Consider the following 20,880-nt stretch of genomic DNA (forward strand, 5'->3'; position numbering starts at 1 on the left):
TTAAACTATAGAAAGCACCACTGTTGTTTATTCAAAAGAGCCTACAGTACATTTCTATGTTTGTATCAGGCACATTTTTAAATACACAGAAGAAGCCAGTGGATAGTTCAGGTTGCCTCTTCTGCATGGACTCTGGGCAATGAAGAGTATACTGCCAAGGAATGGGCACACTCTTCAGCTATATCCTTTCCCGCATACTGGGCACAAAGTGGCTGGAATCTGTGTTATCCCTCATTGATACAAGGGAGAAAAATATGGGCCACCACCTTCCAAGGCCATTTGTTCCACCACCATTGAACAACTCATACTGTACTTCCCAATACTTAGATTAAATTATTTGTTTTGCATTGTTTGTACCCCTTGGTTTGGGTCCCAGCCTCTGGAGCTGCTTCCTGTCCCAGATCTGTCTCATGCAGTGGCTGTGGTTGCTTATTTCCAGTGGAGGTTGGTGGCTCTGATGTCAATGGGGAGGTGAATCCGTTCCAGGTTTCAGTCAGAACCAGTCAGAACTCTAAAGGAACTATCCAAGGTTGAATTTGCTCCGGGTTTCAGTCAGAACTCTAGAGGAGCTATCCAAGGTGCAAAGCAGAGCACCTTGGATAGCTCTTTTAGAGTTCTGACTGAAACCCGGAGCAGATGCACTGCCCCACTGACATTGGAGCCACCAGCCTCCACTGCTTATCTCTTCTCTCCCCGTCTTTTCCGCCTTTGTGTATTGAATTATAAAGCATTATTTAAAACTGTGAATTGCCTTGTGTGCATTGGCAGAAAGACTCTTTATAAAGGTAGTACGTACCTCCATATATACATACATACACAAAATAAATGAGTACATATGTCCAAATATAAAATCAGCATTTCAACAATTCCCTTGTTTGATGCCCCCCCTCCCACCCATATCCTAAATGATCTCTGAAGCGAGAAACAGTGGTACGGTTTTGTACAGCCTTCCCCAACATGGTGCTCTCCAGATGTCTTAGACCACAACCCCCATCATCCCTGTCCACATGCCAAGCTGTATGGGTCTGATGGAAGTTGTAGTCCAGCTACATCTGGAGGCCACCAGGCTGGGGAAGGCTGGTTTAGGAAAATGTATCCAAATGCTAAATTGGGCACTTATATGTCCTATTATTATGCACTATTAATTATTAGTATTATTTATTATTAATTAATAGTAATTCTACTAAGTATTATTCACATTAATTATGCATTATTATTATTGTGCATTATTATTATTATGTGTTATTAACCACTATTCGTTATCATGCACTATTATTATTATGCACTATATACTATTACACACACTATTGTGCGGGACAGGTGTGGTCCGGGTTTCTTTCTTACAGTCGGTCAGTGGTCCTGCTTGGTACTGCTGCACTTGCAGACCCAACAACGTCTTCTCTAGTAAGCCAGAGAAGAGATCAAGCATGAGATTTAAAAACAAAACAAACAAACCTGCATCTCCAATAGGGATCTGAAATAAACAATAATTGTGCACCACAGTCATCACAAAAAAAAGCCTTTCCCCAAATAGACCTTAATGCCAGCATTAAAGGCTTTGAAGTCAGGAGTTCAGGTTTCTTGGAACGCCTGAAATTTGGCTTTGCATATTTCAAAGCACTCTTCTTGCTGAGCCTCCACTCACTATGCATTACGTTTACTTTTGTATGCCTCCAGCCATGAATGATTCAAATTATACAACTCTTCTTTCTGCTTGGGTGACCAGACCATCTCATTGCTATATTTACTTTTATCAGAGCACCTAACTTGCTCTTTGGCTGGTGATGCTGTTAGAATGTTCAAAGCCAGTAGCGGGTAGTGGAGAGGAGAATGAGAAGCTGCCTGTGTAGAAGCTTTCACTGTCTTTGATACATTTAGTGTGCTCCGCTGTGACTAGATTCTAAAATGTTCTCACATGTTCAGAATTTACTGAGTGGGACTGTAATTCCCTTTCCAAGTTGCAGCAATGAAAGATGCCTTGCTATTTTTCAACCAACCATAGCTTATAGAAGGGACCAAACTATTTTAATCTGCCTTAGCCCTTAAGGCACAAACCTATGCATGTGTAGATTGAAAAAAGTCCTACAACTACCAGCATTCCCCATCTGTCAAAACATACATAGGATTGTGCCCTTAGAGGATTCTGCCAGGACTTGGTTCTGCATGGACCACATTGGAGCAAAACTGATGCCTTTTAAAAAATCTGGTACTCCTCCATTAGCTTCTCCTTCTGTTGTCATGGAAACACAGCCATAGCGACCCGAGCTGGCAGAAGGAGGCAGTGGTAGGGATGGTGGAGAATTCCGCCATGGATTTCAGTGAAACCGAATGCACTGGCATTCGCCCCCCCAAAACCCGTGGCAGAACAGCCCCCCCCGCGGAATCCCCCCCAGGACAAAGCTTACCTGGGGCGGATGTTCCGGCGGTGGCGGCTCTGGCGGTGGCTTTGGCAGCAGCTGCGGCAGCTGGTCTCTTGGCTGGCTGCTGCAGACTCAAATGGCGGCCACCGTAGCGGCCGCCATTTACATCCGGCCAGGCTGCTGTGATAGGCTACGTAAGTACTTACATAGCCTATCATGGCAAAGGCAGCCATGCAAATTGCGGCCACCACGCCATTTGCATAGCTGCCTTTGCCGTGATAGGCCACGTAAATACTTACGTAGCCTATCACGGCAAGCTAAAAAAAAAAAAAAACAGCGTACGCAAATGGTGGCGGCTATGGCGGCTGCCATTTGTGTTGCCTTTTTTTCACTGTTTTAGCCTACGTAAATATTTACGTAAGCTATTATGGCGAAAAAAAGGGGAACACAAATAGCATAGTGGGCGCTATTTGTGTTCCCCTTTTTTCGCCATTATAGCTTATGTAAATATTTACGTAGGCTAAAACAGTGAAAAAAAGGGAACACAAATGGCGGCCGCCATAGCCGCCGCCATTTGCGTACACTTTTTTTTTTACGGAAGGTTGCTCAGCGGCTGTATGTCCTGCTATGGGCGGCCCCGGCCAGTGGCTCCATGGAATTTCAGCGGAGCAGAACCGTCCGGATTAGGATTTCGGGGGGACGTGCGGAGCGCCTCCCCCCCACTGCAAATCACCTCGTCAAAAAGGTAAGTGACTTTTGTACATCCCTAGGCAGTGGTGTGGGTCTGAGAGGTATAGAACTTTGCTTTGAGGGTTTTTGTGGGGAAAAAAACCAATTTCAGCTGCACCTAGCACAAAACATAGTGGGCCAAAGAACCTGAAATTTGGCATGTGGGATCCCCTCTTTGTTGGCAGAGAGGGCCCCAAGATTCATATATTTATCATGAAAACTGAAGACGTTATGGCCATTTGTGTTTTTTCCCATGGGAAAACACCCAAATCGAGTGATCCGGATATCTGAATCTTGCTTTGGATCTGGAACCAAGTCGAAGCAGAGGGTGTCCGAATCGGTCTGAGTCAAAATGGGGCTGACTTGGAGGGTCTAAAGGGGCATCCAAAGTGAAGCAGGGGGTCTGTGCACAGCCCTAGAAAAATACCCCCTCCCCATACCATACAGTTGAATTTTACTTTAATACTGGTGATGGGAAAGCATCCACCACTGTGTCTGAAGGCAGCAGGGTAGCTTAGAGGGCATGGGGCAGGCTGCATGTGGTATACAGAGTTCTTTCCTCCAACATCTCATCATCACTTCTTGACCCACAGGGTCTGCTACCTGAGGCAGCTGTGTAACTCTGCTTGATGGTAGGGCTGACCTTGGTGATGTTTTAAAGTTTTAATTTTTAAACAAGAAGTTTGTGAAGGTTTGAGGCCTACAGAGGGGAGGGGGGGAAATCAGGATTTTATGTATTTTATTGCTGCAAGCTGCCTTGGAAGGGCTTCTGCCCTGAAAGGTGGCCAAGAAATATTTTAAATAAATAAATAAATACATAATAAAATAAAATAAAATAAATTAGAGGCCTGGAGTTTTCTGTTGGGAAGGGGTAAGCCTGAGAGGAGTAGCTTCATTTCTCCAGATTACTGTCAGTTTCATTTCTCCACTTAAGTTTGATTTCTTCAGGTCTGAAGCAGTACTTTCGGCTTTGAGTGAGGAGGGTATATAGTAGGAATGTACGAAAATCACTTACCTTTCACAGATTATGCTTATGGTTGGGGGGGAGGCATTCCGTCCCTCACCCCCGGAATCCTTGATGGCCGGCTGTGCTCCGTGGCAGCTCCGTGGAGCAGCCGGCCAGGCCCAGCCCAGCCCAGAGCCATCCGCAGCTGGATTTCCGGCCATGGAGGACTCTGGGGGAAAAACAACAACAACCGCATACGCAAATGGTGGCAGCTATGGCCGCTGCCATTTGCGTTCCTTATTTTTGGCTGTCTGAATCTACGTAAATATTTACATAGACTATGATGGCGAAAATAAAGGGGAACGCAAATAGCGTAGCGGGCGCTATTTGCGTCCCTTTTTGATTCACCGTTTTAGCCTACGTAAATCTTTACGTAGGCTAAAACAGCAAATCAAAAAGGGACGCAAATAGCGCCCGCTACGCTATTTGCGTTCCCCTTTATTTTCGCCATCATAGTCTACGCAAATATTTACGTATACTAAGACAGCCAAAAATAAGGAACGCAAATGGAGGCGGCCGTAGCCGCCACCATTTGCGTATGCAGTTTTTTTTTTTTAAACCCACCCAGCCATGATAGGCTACGTAAAGATTTATGTAGCCTATCACGTCGTGTTTTTTTTTTAAACCTAGACATGATAGGCTATGTAAATCTTTACGTAGCCTATCACGTCTTTTTTTTTGTAACAAGACTGGAAATGGCAGTGGCGGAAGCCGGTTGGAAGATCAGCCGCCACCGCTGCCGCCGCCACAGCTGCCGCCACCTGGAAGATCCTCCCCAGGTAAGTCTCGTCCCGGGGGGGGGGGGTTCCGCAGGGGTGGCGGGGGGGTGGCAGGGTGTTCCGCCACGGAGTTCGGGGGGCTGAATGCACTGGCATTCGGCCTCACTGAGATCCGTGGCAGAATTCTCTGCCATCCCTAATTTTCATATAGAAAAAAATATGCCATATGTTAAAGGCACTTCAGACATGACAATGCCTGAACATGAAGCATTTCTGTGTAGGACATAGCCTGTGCATAAAAGATTACCATGTACATATGCACATGTATTTGTGTACACACTTGATGATGGCACACTGTGAAGTCAGATCAAGCACGGCTTTCAAGAACAGGTTTACACAACCTGTGTAACAGGTACAGCAAAATGCATGCATATGTGGTTATCCCACTTGGATCTCTGTGTGAGTTGAATTGCTTATGTGTAAGACTGCCTGGTTGCAAGCAACCTGGACATGGCATGTTTCTTGTTAAAGGTTATAAGGCTGTGTGGGAGATTATTTTCTCCTGTTCATCCATCAGACAGCTCATCCATCTATGGGAGCAGACAGGGCTCTAATTTTGCCTCACAGAAATCGGAGAAGTGCGGATAAAGAGACTGCTAGATGAACAAGAAAGGAGAAGAATGCTGCAGCTCTGATTTCTCCTGTAACTTCATAACTTTTAAAGAAAAAAAATGCAATACATCTATGGGTTGATGCCTGGAATGTCTAATTATTCATATTATGACCAAAATAGCATTGCCCCCTGTTTACTTTAGAATGGCATTCCAAGATGTCAGAACAAACCCTTTGCAGAAACTTCCTGCAAATGTCACTAGGCTCTTTTCTCTCTATGACTGCATATTAACGCAGCAAGAAATTGACAAATTGATTATACTAGAACTGAGCTGTTGCAACATTGTTCCTTGATGAATGACACGGCTCTCTAAATGTCAAGGGATTCATTCCATCTTTACAGCCACTACAACTTTATGAATGACAGAGTGATGCCCACCTGCATTTTATTTATTTCTCTTTCCTAAAAAAACCCCCCTCTACTATTCCAGAAGAATCTTGAGGGGAAATGTAAAGAATTGATACTGGAGAATGTCCTAGGGAACAATCAAAAGGTTGCTGCTGTTACAGAAGTCCTTGTTTGAAGACATGCTTTTCCAACCTATTTTTAAAACAAGGTTGTGGTGAAGCCCTCTTTATGAGCCATCTGGAACTGTATAAAAATGGGTTGAGACTGGACCTTTCAAGTACTGCAGATATTCTATCTTTTCTCCAATGGCCCTAAGGCAGCATAGATGGTTCTACACCACATTTTGTCTTCACAACAATTCTGTGAGATAGGTTAGGCTGAGAGACAGTGATAGGTACCAAGGTCACCCCGTGAGTTTCACAGCTGGATGGGATTTTGAGTCTAGGTCTTCCCAATCTTAGTCCAAAATTCTCACTACTACACCACAGTGACTCTCACTTCCTTCCCAAAACAGACCTGGGGCCCAAAGGAATATCTATGGTGTTCTGTGCATGCCCTGGTGCTTTTTAGACCCAAACAAACAAAAGTGGATTGAAAACAGTCATGGAAAAAAATTAAAGGCAAAAATGATGACTCCACATGTATTAAAGTTCCTGACAGTGGAGGCTGGTGGCTCGAATTTCAGTGGGGTTGTGATTCCATTCTGGGTTTCTGTTAGAACCAGCCAGAACTCTGAAGGAGCTATCCAAGGTACTGAACCAATTTTGGGAATAAGGCTCAGAACCTTGGATAGCTCTTTTGGGTTCAGCTCCAGTCTGGTTCTGATTGAAACCCGGAAAGTGTTAAAACCCCACCAAAATCAGAGCCACTGGCCTCCATTGGTTGCTGGTGCATGTCAAGAATATCTCTTTATCTATAGAGAAACTATAAAAATATAAAATTATACACTTTATGCTCAGTTGTTGTTGTTTATTTGGTCAGTCGCTTCTGACTCTTCGTGACTTCATGGACCAGCCCGCGCCAGAGCTTCCTGTCGGCCGTTGCCACCCCCAGCTCCCCCAAGGTCGAGCTGACCATCTTCCGACCTGGGAGTCCCATCTTCCAATGGTATACCAACATATCTCTGGTTGTACTGATCCATTTAGTTTTCATGGCAAGAATACTGGGGTGGGTTGCTGTTTCCTTCCCCAGGGATCATATTTAGTCTGACCTCTCTGCCATGACCTTCCCGTCTTGGGTGTCCCTTCATGGTTTAGCTCATGACGTCATTGAGGTGCTCAAGCTCCAGCACCACGATAAGGTAATGATCTCCTTTGCTGAAGTTATGCTCAGTTAGAGCACATCATATTATAAGTCAGCATTATTTTTAAAGTGTGCAAGTTTGTATTTGTACAGATGCCTTGAAAATGATTTATTCTTGAAAGGCACCAGGAACTTAATACATGTGTGGCTGACTCCTTTGTGTTTGGATTTTTAGACCTCGCCTTTCCAAAGTCAGTCCCTTATGCCACCTGAAAAGCCACATAACCGCTTTCATGGTGCACATGAGAAGGGGCATTGATATATAGACTTGGATGGAAAGGTTTAACACCTGCTGAATCAGACTGTAGGGCCCTATCAGGTAAGAGAATCAGTACGGTTTGGCAGAAAAGAAAATGGAAGATAGAAGGCAGTTGCTGTCTTTTGCCTTGATGCTATGTGTTGATTCACTGTCAGTCCTGTTGGAAGGTGAAGAGACCTTGTCCAGCCTGAAATGCCCACTGCCAGCTCCTCCCAGCATGCTGAAGTGCAGCCAGGGCTGGTGTCAAGGGTGGGCATGGTTGGGCACCTGACAAGGGCCCTTACCCAGCAGGGGCCCACTCACAAGAGTTCCCTGGATTTGCTTTGCCATTGCAACCTGCTTGTTCATTTGCTTCTCATTCCAGCCCAGACAAAAATGATGGCGAGAAGGCAGAGCAGCAGACGCCACTGCATTGTCATGCTGGCTCTGTGCCTGTCTAGCACAGGTGGTAGCAAAGATTAGGGAGAGGAAGGGGAGAAACAGGAGCTGGTGACATGGCAATGAGAAGGTAGGCTCACGCGGGGAGGGGGCGTTGAAGGTGACTTGGCCAAGGTCCCTCAAAAACCTGGAGCCAGCACTGGGCGCAGACCTGCAGCCTTCATGAGTCCTGCTTGTGTGATCCAAAGCTTGGCTCCCCGGTAGCTGTGGTGCCAGCAGGTGCCAATACACGGGTGCCAGAACAGTTAAGATTAAAGAAAGAATCTTGCTGCTCCTTTCTTTGTGGCCTAACTACAGCAGGTACTACAATCTTAGGTGTGTCCCTGTACTTTCATAGGGCTATGAACCCTATGAAGTGAAGAACGTTGCTCTGAATACTGCTGCTGTGTGTGCAACACTTCCAGGGGTGAAAGCCTACCTGCAGGGCAGCAAGGGGCTCGAACTGGTGATTCATGCACCTTACTCCCTGTGCCATCAGGGCAGCCCCCAGACAGGAGGAGGTATTGGCCTGATCCTTGCTGCTGTACAATGGCACCACAGTATTTGCCAGGAAGGTGTATTGCAGCTCAGCACCAAGATCTGGCTTGCCTTATATAACTGCTGCCTTCAAGCTTGGTTCCTCAGTCTGAGTGACTTGTCAAAGGAAGTTGATGTTCTAAAAGGTCTTGCACATTGCAGTGCCATGCCTTGCCTGGCATCTTCTGGACTGATGCCTTCTGGAAACCTGTCTGCCTGTACTGGATCATGTCTTCTGCCACTGGCCCTTTGGAGTTCTGGTTGCTGCCCTCAGGATCAAGATCAGATCACAGTACCTACCTTTGCCCCCTGCTGTCTCTGAAAACTGACCCGTGCTTGTCCTGGGTTGCACTATGCACCTCTACTTCCTCCAACTGATTGTTTGCAGTCTGAACTCACTGAACTTGATGCTACTTCTTGTTGAATCATGAAGCAGTCGGTCAAGGGCCAATTCATTGTGGAGATAAGCCTCATTAAAACAGATGTAGTGCAGTCTTCCCTATCCTCTTTTTGCCTGTACAGTCTTGATGGTGGAACAGGGACAGGCTCAGGAAGATCAGCTAGGGTTGACTGGAGGAATAGACCATGAGTATTATCTTCTTTGGGGCTTGACTTTTCCCTCCAACATTGGTACCAAAGTCAATGATTTTAAATGTCAACCATTAGAAAATATGGGCTAATCACTGCAATACGGTGAACATTGTCACATATAATTATGCAGTGAATACGTCTTTTTGAAACCTACAATTAATTTCCACTAATCCATATAATTGTGAGAGTAAACTATAGGAGTGAATTTTTCATTATAACTTCTTTCCAGTTTCATGAATATAACATACTAATTACAATATATTGAAAATTGTCCTTTCGATCTCAGATAAAGTCTAATTAATTCTAACTAATTTAACCAGTGGATTCCAGTCTGGTCCTCTACAGACTTGTAACAGATTTGTTCCACAGGTTCACTGAGTACAAGGTAGGGGGAAACAGGATTGTGCCCATCGTCCTCACTCCTGACCTTCATGCATTCAGCTGAAGGTGTTAATAGAGCCTGCATGTGTACAAGTTATACATACATAGATTCTTTCCATGGGATGGGGTACTCTGCAAAAAGTAGGACCCCAGTTTCATGCACAGTTATATGAACATATGCTCTGTCAAAACCTTCAACTGAACACACTGAGGCTGGGGACAGACTCTCCTCTCTTCTCCATGCATCCAGTGTAATTGTCATCCAACGATTTGGAAAGCATGAATTAGGTTTGCATTAAAACATGAACAAAATATTCCCATCTCCCCCAATTCCTAGTTCAAACTTAAATCTAATCCTAGAAGCTGTGAAGCAACTGGAAGAAGCCATGGCAGCTGTATTCCCAAGTGTAGCAGGCAGTGCTAAGTCGATGAAGCAAGAGCAGGATGCCAGAGTCCAAGTCCTAATATTTAGCCTAACCATGGTCAATCCAGGGGCTTCATACTTTCTGTCTGCCAATATCAGGAGACAATATTGCACAGCCCTACAGCCTTCTGAAGAGGGTTCCAAGGCTACAACACAAGACCCAGGTAGTCATATATATATATATATATATATATATATACACACACACACACACACACATTATATATATATATATATATATATATATATATATATATATATATATGACTATAGATTTTAATATCTTAATATCTTTACAGTTATTATTTATCTGAAGAAGCAACTCATATGCGAAACAGGATTACACCGGATTCCTGTAAGACTTTTTGGATGGACTTTGAGATCCTTTGAACAAATTATAATATGTATATGTATATACCTGTGATACAGAAGCTTCTGTTATCTTCCAACATATGTACAATTGTAAGAATATTCTAAGGTCCCTGTTCCTAACATCTGACCATGAAGTTTCTGGTTCAGGACACTGAGGCCATAAAAGTGAAATGAGATTTAGGTGCTGCCATTCCTATATAATTGGCCAATCTTCCCCCCTCATCATTTGAGTGAAGTGGGAAATAGCATGGATGCCACTGTCTACACAACAGTAAAGAAGAAATGTATCAAACTGAGTGGTAGCAGAAAACTGATGAATGATTGCCTGGTTACTGTAGATCCTTTGTGCTTGACTTTGTTATGGCAATACACTCTATAAACAGTCAAAATTAATGTCTGTGGCTAATGCTGAGCAATGGACCATTGAAGAAATATGTTTGCTCCCAGCAGACACAGCATTGCTCCTGGACACAGATAACAAGCAATCCTTTGTAAAACTATTCCCTTCCTTTTAGGGAAAGGAGCACTTGAAATGGATTTTCTGAAATGAATGGGGATCACTCTTAGAATCACATGATGATTGATTTGGAAGGGACCTCAGAGGTCATCTACTCAATGCCATGACAATGCAGGAAATCCTGATTGGTGGCCATCCAGCCTCTGCTTAAAAACCTCTAATAAAGCATCTAATCACCTGCTGAGGCAGTCTTTCCTCTTGAACAGTTGGCACCGCCAGAAACATCTTCCTAATGTTCGGTCTAAATCCCTTTTGTTTTTCACCCATTGGTTTGGACCCTCTGGAGCAACAGATTTATTGTTCGTATGCAATAAATCTTGTATGAGCATATATCTTTGAAATGTAGGATATAAATGTATTGATTGATTGATTGATTGATTGATTAAAACAAATTTGCTGCATTGTCTATGTGACACCCCTTTATAGAGAAGATTTAAAAAAACAAGCTTGGCATACAGAGCATGGGAATGCTTTCATATATGTCAGGGATGGTGAACCTCTGGCAGGCAGACCTACCTAATCTGGCCTGTGGAGGTTCCCCATCTAGCCTGCAATCTGGTCAGTGCATTCCCCCCATAGTTTAAAGCATGAAAATGTGCATTTTGGGGAGATTTGCACATTTGGGGGGTTGCACATTTTCGCAAGTGTGAATTGGCACTAGGGATGTACGAAAGTCACTTACCTTTTTGAAGGATGACATTCGCGGTGGGGGGGAGGCACTCTGTCCCTCCCCCCAAAATTCTCTCCGGCCGGCTCCGCTCTGTGGAGATTCTGCGGAGCCGCCAGCCAGGGCCGCCCGCAGCCGGACATCCGGCCGCTGGGCAGCCTGCAGGGACACAAGTGGCGGCTGCCATAGCTGCCATCATTTGGGTCCCTGTATTTTGCTGTGATAGGCTACATAAATATTTACGTAGCCTATCACAGCAAAAAACCACAACAAACAGCGAATGCAAATGGTGGCAGCTACAGCGGCCGCTATTTGCGTTCCCTTTTTTTTTTGCCATGATAGGTTACATAAATATTTACATAGCCTATTATGGCAAAAAAAAAAGGAACACAAATGGCAGCCACTACGCCACTTGCGCCCCTCTCTTTTACCGTAATAGCCTACGTAAATATTTACATAGGCTATCTCGGCAAAAAAAAAAGGGAACGCAAATGGCGGCCACCATAGCAGTCGCCATTTGCGTTCCCTTTTTTTTGCCGTGATAGGCTACATAAATACTTACACAGCCTATTACGGCTTCCGCAGGGACACAAATGGCATCCCTGCATTAGCCATGATAGGCTACGTAAGTATTTACGTAGCCTATCACGGGTATAGTGATGAAGGGAATGGCAGCTGTGGATGCAGCTGCCATTTGCAGAGCAGCGCGAATGGCACCGGGTAAGTGTCCTGTTTCACGCACCTTTCGCGGGGCAGGGGGCAGGGGGCAGGGGAGGGCTTCGTTCCACCACAGATTTCGGGTGGCCAAATGCACTGGCATTCAGCCTCACCGAGATCTATGGTGGAATTCTCTGACTTCCCTAATTGGCACAAATGCAAATTGGCATTTCTGGATTACAATCAGAAATTTGAAAAATCTGATTTTATCAAAGTTGGCAGGTCATGCTGCATGACGGAGTGAGCTCCCGTCTTCAGTCCCAGCTTCTGCCAACCTAGCAGTTCGAAAGCAAGAAATTGCAAGTAGATAAATAGGTACCTCCTCGGCGGGAAAGATAACAGCGTTCCGTGCACCTCGATGTTCAGTCATGCCAGCCACATGGCCACGGAAGCGTCTTCGGACAGCGCTGGCTCTTCGGCTTAGAAACGGGGATGAGCACCGCACCCTAGAGCCAGACACGACTGGTTGGGGACACCTTTTACCTTTTTAGATAATAGAAAAAAAGGCACCCGACAATCTGCAAAATGCAGACTGAACAGATTATACAAAATTCATACATTCGTAGCTTCCAGTAACAATCAGCAGTATAAGCACATATTCATGTGAATAAAATCAGCAATATGTTCCTGTGGGGAAGTGTTCCACTTTGTTATGTTGCCTCCTTCATCACTGTGGCGCTCCTGCGCAGGTTCCACCTTTACCCAGCCTCCACCTTTGAAACTAAGGAACAAACCCCTCAGGAACTTCTGCTTTTATTTTGGGACAGCTGTACCCACTACAAGCTTCAGCCCTTTTACTCTCATTGGGTTCCAGAGAAACACAATATGCTCAATTGGTTCTCTCAACCCACTACAGGTAGGGATGTCAGAGAATTTCGCCACGAATCTTGGGGAGGCTGAATGCCAGCGCATTCGGCCTCCCGAAATCGGTGGCGAAACGGTCTTTCCCCCTGCCCCCCCCAGGACGGGACTTGGGCGAATCTTCCTGGCGGCAGCAGCTCTGGTGGCAGTTCGGTGGCGGTGCGGCGGTGGCAGCTGCTGCGGCCGGTCTTCCGACTGGCTGCTGCCACCACCATTTCCAGTAAAAAAAAAAGACGTTATAGGCTACGTAAAGATTTACATCGCCTATCACGGCTAGATTTTTAAAAAATACCGTGATAGGCTACGTAAATGTTTATATAGCCTATCACGACTGAGTAAAAACACAAAAACAAAAACGTGCGTACGCAAATGGCGGCGCCCATGGGCGCCGCCATTTGCATTCCTTATTTTGGCACATCTAGTCTACATAAACATTTACGTAGACTACAGCGAAAATAAGGGGAACGCAAATAGCGTAGTGTCTACGCTATTTGCGTTCCCCTTATGTTTGCCATAGTCTACGTAAATGTTTACGTAGAGTAGACGTGCCAAAATAAGGAACGCAAATGGCGGCGCCCATGGGCGCCGCCATTTGCGTACGCGCGTTGTTGTTTTTTTTACTCAGCCATGATAGGCTACGTAAACATTTACATAGCCTATCACGGCTGACTGCAGGGATGCAAACGGTGGCGGCTATGGCCACCGCCATTTGTGGACCCGGCCGGCCAGGATTCAGGGGGGGAGGGATGGAGCACCTCCCCCCCCGGACAGAATTTTGGGGGGGAGGGACGGAGCGCCTCCCCCCCACCTCGAATCACATTTCGTTAAAAGGTAAGTGACTTTCGTACATCCCTAACTACAGGGGAAGTAACCAGGAAGCAGATATAATAAAGGTAGCATAAAATCAAAGAACATGTGAGAATTTGGATTTTTTTAAAAAAACAACAAATAAAGATGTATTTAAAATATGAAAGTTGTAAGTCATTGTTATTAATCAGTGCTTGTTCCTAACTTCCCTACCTAATCTATCCCTCCTAAAATCACATTACCAGATTACTAGGGATGGTGGAGAATTTCTCCCCGAATCTTCAGGAGGCCGAGCGCCGATGCATTCGGCCCCCCGAAAGTTGGTTGGGAAATTCTCCGCCGGCCTCCCGCCCCCCCCGGGATGGGACTTACCTTCAGCGAATGGTGGCGTTTCGGCAGCGTTTCGGCGCGGGCGGGGGCGGTGGCCGGTCTCCCGACCAGCTGCCACCGCCGCCATTGCAAAAAAAAAAACTAAAGTAAAAAAAAACAAAACAACCCGTGATAGGCTACGTAACGATTTACATAGCCTATCACGGCTAGATTTCCAAAGTCAGCCGTGATAGGCTACGTAAATCATCATGTAGCCTATCACGGGTGACTTTGAAAAAAAAAAGGCGCGTACGCAAATGGCGGCGCCCATGGGGCGCCGCCATTTGCGTTCCTTATTTTGGCACGTCTAGTCTACGTAAAGATTTACGTAGACAGTGGCGAAAATAAGGGCACGCTATTTGTGTTGCCCTTATTTTCGCCGTAGTCTACGTAAATCTTTACGTAGACTAGACATGCCAAAATAAGGAACGCAAATGGCGGCGCCCCATGGGTGCCGCCATTTGTGTACGCGCTTTTTTTTTTCCAAAGTCACCTGTGATAGGCTACATGATGATTTACATAGCCTATCACGGCTGACTTTGGAAATCTAGCCATGATAGGCTACGTAAATCGTCACATAGCCTATCACGAGGTCTTTTTTTTTTTTACTTTTTGTTTCGCAGCCGGGGAGACGGGGCGCTTCTCCCTGGCCTGAATTTTGGCCGGGCAAGGCGGGATGCCTCCCCCCCCTCGCCTGAACTTTGGGGGGAGAAGCGAAGTGCCTCCCCACCACCACGAAGCCAAGCTGCGAAAAGGTAAGTGACTTTCGTACATCCCTACAGATTACCTGGATGTTGCTTCTTCATAAAACTAACTAGTCCTTATATAAGGGCTTATATAACTAATGTCCTTATATAACCTTAGAATCACCAGACACACTCAGCACTCCCCCACCTTTCACTGAGTCTCTGGCATATTATTAACCTTATCTTACCTGGGTTAAATTTAACAATATAAAACATACATTGATATAATAGGCATACGTTATAATCATCCTTATTTTCCAGAATTGTATTATTGCCATTCATGGGCAAATCATTTGGATGGAGTTGTAATTCTGCACAGCAGTAATTCTGCCCAAAGAGGTGCTATCATCTGAAATCTGTTCAGCCTGGGTCTTGTAATTAATGGCTTTAATCAGCTCAAGCCAGTTGTGTTTTGGGCCTAGAATCCCATCGGCTAGACTCTCTTCCATTCCCTTCATCAGGTCTGTATAATCTTTCAATTTCTTCTTCTAGCAGCCTTTTAGGATATGATAAATCACATCAAGGTCCCATTAAGTGTCAGCCTGGGTAGGCTTCCCCAAAGCAATCAGAACAGCGTGCAGAGTTTCTGTAAGAAGCGTTATGCTAAAAAGAGACATGCGGGTGTAAGGTGCTTACCGAGCTCAGGCTGTTCACACTGTTATAACTAGGGCTGTGCATTGCTTTGGTGCTGAATCCAAATACTGAAACAAATTGGGGTGCTTCGTGGGTACCTTGGTATGATCGAAAGCAAATCAGAGCAGCACCGAGGCACTCCAAAGCAAAGTGGGTCACCACTGAAGTGCCTTGGTCCACCTTGGAGATTTGGAGTTGTTCTGATTCCTTCTGAAGCCCAAATAGCTGGTCTTCAAAATGGGAAAGATCAGGGAGGGGGAGGAGGAGGAGTAGTGAGTGAGCTTTGGCGAATGGCAACTCTAGTTGCCAAATACGGGCTGGACATAACCCAGCAGCCTCCAATCAGTGACAGTGGTGGTGGAGGAGTGAGGGATACTGGATATATTGGAGATAAGCCTGCATTTGTTTCATTGTGTGTGTGAGAGATGGTGGTTACAGTTAAAGAGAGCTATGTCAGTTAGTTGGCTAGATCTGTGGTGTGTGTGTGTGTATGTGTGGGGGGTGTACTGCAGCTTTGTTCTTATTCTTTTCCACCCAGCTCTTTTCAATTCAACTATTGCCTTTCTTTCTTTTCTAGATTATTTAAAAAACCAAAAACATTAGTTTCCTCTTTCCTCATAGAATAACAGAATCATAGAAAAGTAGGGTTGGAAGGGGCCTATAAGACTATCGAGTCCAACCCCCTGCTCAATACAGGAATCTAAGTCAAAGCATCCATGATCCTGGCTTTCCTCTCTGTGACCACCTTTCAAGTACTTGAAGAGAGCTATCACATCTCCCCTCAGTCTTCTCTTCTCAAGGCTTAACAGGCCCAGTTCTTTCAGTCTCTCTTCATAGGGCTTTGTTTCTAGTCCCCTGATCATCTTGGTTGCCCTCCTCTGAATCCTCTCCAGCTTGTCTTCTTCAAGTACAATGCCCAAAACTGGACACCGCACTCCAGATGAGGCCTAACCAGTGCTGAGTAGAGGGGAACTAGTACTTCATATGACTTGGAAGCTATACCTCTGTTAATGAAGTCCCAAATAGCATTTGCCTTTTTTGCAGCCACATCACATTGTTGGCTCATATTCAGCTTGTGAACTACAACAATTCTAAGATCCTTCTTGCTTGTAGTATTGTTGAGATATGTATTCCCCATTCCTTGCCTTGTTCTTTGGCTACACTCCCCCTTCTGAATTATGAAAACACTCCCTGCGGCCGCCATTTGCATCCTGGTCTTTGCCGTGATAGGCTACGTAAATATTTATGTAGCCTATCATGGCAAACCAAGGCAAAAAAAAAAAAGGCGTACGCAAATAGCGATGACTACGGCGGCCGCCATTTGCGTTCCCTATTTTTCGCTGTTTTAGCCTGCGTAAATATTTACATAGGCTATTACGGCGAAAAAAAGGGGAACGTGAATAGCGTAGTGGGCGCCATTCGCTTTCCTTTTTTCCCCACCGTTTTAGCCTACGTAAATATTTCTGTAAGCTATTATGGCGAAGAAAAGGGAACGCAAATAGCGCCCACTACACTATTTGCATTCCCCTTTTTTTCGCTGTAATAGCCTACGTAAATATTTACATAGGCTAAAATGGCAAAAAATAGGGAACGCAAATGGCCACCGTAGCTGCTGCCATTTGCATACGCCATTTTTTTTTTTGCCTGCCATGATAGGCTACATAAATACTTATGTAGCCTATCATGGCAGCCTGGCTGGATGCAAATGGCGGCTGCTACAGCAGCCGCCATTTGAGTCCGCACCAGCCAGTCTGCGGCCGGAACTCCGGCTGCAGATGGCCCTGGCTGGCTGCTCCGTGGAGCTGCTGTGGAGTGGAGCTGGCCAGACAGGATTCCAGGGGGGGGGACTGGATCGCTTCCCCCCTGTCTAGGATTCCGGGGGGAGAGACAGAGCGCCTCCTCCCCCCACCGCAAATCACATCCGTGAAAAGGTAAGTGACTTTTGTACATCCCTATGTAGTAGGGATTCTGGGACCATGGGCTATACTTCCTGGAAGATAGGCTGTTGGCAAGGGACGGGTTGCACCTCAAAAAGGTTGGAAACAATGTGTTTGGCCACAGCATGAAGAACTTCATCAGGAGGGCTTTAAATTGAATCCTTCAGGGAAGGGAGATGTAAAGTTGGGGGTAACAATGGACAATGGCTCATGCACTGCAATGGAGAGAACAGGTCTAATAGCGCCCAATAATAGTCTTCAGACACATGTAGGAAGAAAGCCAGACTATGAAGCACATAGTCTTCGATGTCTGTATACTAATGCCCAGAGTATGGGAAACAAACAGAACGAACTTGAACTCTTAATACAAGAGGGAAATTATGACTTGATAGATATAACTGAGACTTGGTGGGATGACTCTCATAACTGGAATACAGCAATTGAAGGATATAACTTGTCCTGTTCAAAAAAGAACAGGAGGAACAGAAAGGGAGGTGGGTTTGCACTGTATGTGAAAAATACATATCTCTGCACAGAAATACAGGAGGATGAGCTTGGTAGCCCCATCGAGAGCATCTGGATCAAAATAAATGGAGCAAAGAATAAAAGGAATCTGGTGGTTGGAGTCTACTACCGGCCACCCAATCAAGGAGAAGATGAGGATGAAACTTTTGAAAAGCAAATAGCCAATGTTTCAAGGAATTATGATGTAGTAGTAATGGGGGACTTCAATTTCCCCGATATTTGTTGGGAGACAAATTCTGCAAAACATGGCCCCTCCAGGAAATTCCTGACTTGTGTGTCGGATAACTTCCTCCTACAGAAAGGAGAGGAAGGAACTAAAGGATTGGCTATCCTTGACTTGATCCTAACCAACCCGGATGACTTAGTGGATAAAGTAGCAGTTACAGGAACTCTGGAGGAAAGCGACCGTGTTATACTTGAGTTCTTGGTTCTAAGGGAAGCAAAAGATGAGTGTAGTCAAACACATACTCTGGATTTTAGGAAAGCTGATTTTAATAAACTAATGATAAGTAAGGTCCCATGGCAAGAGAATCTAGTGAGAAAAGGAGTCCAAGATGGGTGGGAGCTTTTAGAAAAGGAAATTCTCAAGGCACAATTACAAAGAATTCCTACAAGAAGGAAAGATAGAAGACAACAGAAGAAGCCAATGTGGCTTCACAAAAAGCTTAGAGATGAGCTGACAACATAAAAGGACACATATAGGAAGTGGAAAGAAGGCCAAGCAATAAAGGAAGAGTACAGGCAGGTAGCACAGAATTGCAGGGATGGCGTCAGGAAGGCTAAAGCTGAGAATGAGTTGAGGTTAGCGAGGGATACTAAAAGCAACAAAAAGGCTTTCTTCAGCTACGTGCATAGTAAAAGGAAACTATGAGGAAAGAAATGGTGGTTCAGCTAATAAATGGCAAAATGATAACAGAGAACCAAGAAAAGGGAGAGGTGCTCAATTCCTACTTTGGCTCAGTCTTCTCCCAAAAGAGGGTTTATGACCCCCCTGGCAAAGGCGAAGTACAGGGTGAAGAGGCAGGATTGCAGCTTGAGATCGATAGGCATATGGTCAAGGAACATCTAATTACTTCAAATGAGTTCAAATCTCCAGGGCCAGATGAACTTAGGGATGTACAAATTGTGTACCTTCTGTGCCACTTGACTTCCGCAGTTTGCAGCCAGTGCTCCGTACCGTCGTTCGCAAGCCCCCAGAATTCTCTTCTTTTTTTTCTGCTCCAAGAATTATGAAGATAAATCCGTACCGACAGCCGTAATTCTGCATAACTTCCATAAGAAAGGCTATTTTTCATAGATATTTACGTATTTTTCCCCCTGCCCTGAGACGTGCAGTAATTACTTTCAGCCAAAACACTTCTCCTCCTCCGGGCTTCCCCAAACATGGCTGCCCTAGGTGTGCCTGAGTGATGTGCTCTTTGTTTAAAGCAACGCTGTTTGAAAGAAAGAAAAAACCTTTTAAAATGACCATGCCAGTCTGGAGCCCTGCACCAGGTATTATTCCCCCTGCTAGGCCTTCTGTTTCCACATCCAGCCTTGTTGGTGACATTGTGAGGCTAAAATGGAGAGGAGAACCAACTCTGTGCATGTCTACTCAGAAGTAAGTCTTATTGAGTTCAATGCGACTTACTCCTACACATGTCAGCACCCCACTTGCCCCCAGCTCAGCTTTGTATTTCCACATCCAGCTCATTAGCAAACCTGTTAGTTATCTCACTGGGTGACTTTGGGCTGGACTCTAACCACTACATCATACTTCTGTTATATGAAACTCTTGAAGAAAAAGAGACAGTATTATGGAAAGTTCTTTCTGAAGCAGTCACACTTGTACAAATGCAGCTTGAAGGGAAAGATCAGCAACCTTCTCTTGGTTTGAATAAAAAGCACACTCTGCACATGCTCAGGGAATGGACAAAATGAGGAATAAACATACCAGGGAATATGAAGAACTATATTCTTCTAGTGTGTGTGCATGTGTGTGTGTGTGTGAAATCTCCCTCCATCCAGCTGTTCCCTGGAACCCCCCCCCCCATTCACCCAAGGGTCTTTTGAGATAACTAACAGGAGGTTTGCTAATGAGCTGGATGTGGAAATACAAAGCTGAGCTGGGGGCAAGTGGGGTGCTGACATGTGTAGGAGTAAGTCGCATTGAACTCAATAAGACTCACTTCTGAGTAGACATGCACAGAGTTGGTTCTCCTCTCCATTTAAGCCTCACAACGTCACCAACAAGGATGGATGTGGAAATAGAAGGCCTAGCAGTAGGGATGCACGAAAGTCACTTACCTGGTCTCGCAGCTTGCTTGGCGGTGGGGGGGAGGTGCTTCGCTGCTCCCCCCGAAGTTCAGGCCGGGGGGGAGGCTTCCCGCCTCGCCCGGCCGAAATTCAGGCCGGGGGGGAGGCTTTCTGCCTTGCCCGGCCGAAATTCAGGCCGGGGAGAAGCGCCCCGTCTCCCCGGCTGCGAACTTCAAAAGAAAAAAAACACCACGCCCCTGTGATAGGCTACGTAACGATTAACGTAGCCTATCATGGCTAGATCTGCAAAGTCAGCCGTGATAGGCTACGTTAATCATCACGTAGCCTATCACGGGTGACTTTGAAAAAAAAAAAAAGCGCGTACGCAAATGGCGGCCCCCATAGGGAGCTGCCATTCACTTTCCTTATTTGGTCCCTGTAGTCTACGTAAAGATTTACGTAGACTACAGCAAAAATAAGGGCAACGCAAATAGCGTGTTTTTTTTTTTTCAAAGTCACCCGTGATAGGCTACGTGATGATTAACGTAGCCTATCACAGCTGACTTTGCAAATCTAGCCGTGATAGGCTACGTTAATCGTTACGTAGCCTATCACAGGGGCATTTTTTTTTTTTAACTTTTCTTGTAATGGCGGCGGTGGCAGCCGGTCGAAAGACCGGCTGCCGCCCCCGCCCCTGACGAAGACCTGCCGAACCGCCGCCGGGACCCGCCACTGGGAGGGACATTCA

Source organism: Heloderma suspectum, chromosome 4 (genome assembly GCF_057233095.1).
Source record: "Heloderma suspectum isolate Gila_16-S chromosome 4, 16-S_ref, whole genome shotgun sequence".
NCBI lineage: Eukaryota > Metazoa > Chordata > Lepidosauria > Squamata > Helodermatidae > Heloderma > Heloderma suspectum.